This window comes from Spermophilus citellus, assembly GCF_964194105.1.
Source record: "Spermophilus citellus genome assembly, chromosome: 7".
Classification (NCBI taxonomy): domain Eukaryota; kingdom Metazoa; phylum Chordata; class Mammalia; order Rodentia; family Sciuridae; genus Spermophilus; species Spermophilus citellus.
The window spans coordinates 150687325-150688579 of NC_138188.1; the positions used below are offsets into that span (position 1 = coordinate 150687325).

At 39.9% G+C, this 1255-nt stretch overlaps 1 pseudogene across 1 annotated transcript; it reads left to right on the plus strand.

Moving 5' to 3' along the window:
• The first annotated feature begins 516 nt into the window (after nt 1–516).
• Nucleotides 517–890, plus strand: LOC308653421 (non-histone chromosomal protein HMG-14-like; annotated as a pseudogene). Its single transcript has one exon. The product of its transcript is annotated as a non-histone chromosomal protein HMG-14-like (transcript).
• The last annotated feature ends 365 nt before the right edge of the window (nt 891–1255 follow it).

The following is a 1255-nucleotide window of genomic DNA, read 5'->3' on the forward strand; positions in this document are numbered from 1 at the left end:
GATCTACCCATCTTACCATGTTTAGAGACTTCAAAGAGCACTAAGGGGGGCTGGGGCTGTAGCTCAGTTGGTAGTGCTTGCCTAGCAAGTGTGAGGCATGGGGTTCGATCCTCAGCACCACATAAAAATAAAATAAGGGTATTTATTGTGCCCATCTACTGTAAATTTTTTTTTCAAGTACTAAGATACTTTAGTTCACTACATGACCCAAGAAAATCCTGAAACATCCATTACTTAACACATCTAAGCGTTGTCGCCTTCCTGTCAAACCTTTGAATTCTCAAACGATCTTGAAAAGAACCAGCTGTCATTTTGGATTTTTCTTGTCAATATTTCTACTATTCGAGGTGTATTTGCTGAGATTAGAATGATTGAAATGGGAAAATGTACAACATATCAACTAAAAACTCCACCATGGATTATTCTAAAACCAGCAGAATATTTTTTTTTCCTTTTCTTTTTGAAATCATGTGTCTAAATCTAGCAGGTGGTTAGGTACAAGAAGAGATGTTGGGGATGCCCAAGAGGAAGGTCCGCTGGGCCCAAGGCACAGCGAAGGAGGAGCCCAAGCGGAGGTTGGTCCACCTGCAGGCCAAGCCTGCTCTTACCAAGGCGACACCAAAACCAGGAAGACGGCGGGCAAGGATAAATCATCAGTTCAAAAAGGGAAAAGGGGAGCAAAGAGAAAACAGGCTGAAGTGGCTAACCAAGAAGAAACTGAGGAAGATTTACCTGCAGAAAATGGAGAAACGAAAAACGAGGAGAGTCCAGCCTCTGATGAAGCAGAAGAGAAAGAAGCCAAGTCTGATTCATCACACACCATGTCTTTTCAGTGGTCCGTCTCCCTTCTAGTACAATCCAGAGGAATGTTTTTATCAACTATTTTGTAAATGCAAGTTTTTCAGTAGCTCTAGAAACATTTTTTAAAAGAAAGGAATCCCACCTCATCCCATTTTTTAAGTGTAAATGATTTTTTTTTAGAAGTGAAATCATTTGCTGGTTGTTTATTTTTGGGTACAACCAGAATATAGTGGGATATTGAATTATGGGAGGCTTGGACGGACTTTGGTGTCAGCTTAACATTCCATAGGTGGGGGGGTTAGTTTTATATCCTACCATACAAAGCATATTAAATGGCAGTTTGGAGTCACAGTATTGCATTTAATGTCTCGAATATTTTAAATTACTTCTATTCCTGTGTTTGTTAGTAGGATTGTTTCCTAAAGAAGACCACTACTGGATCATTGCTGTAAGA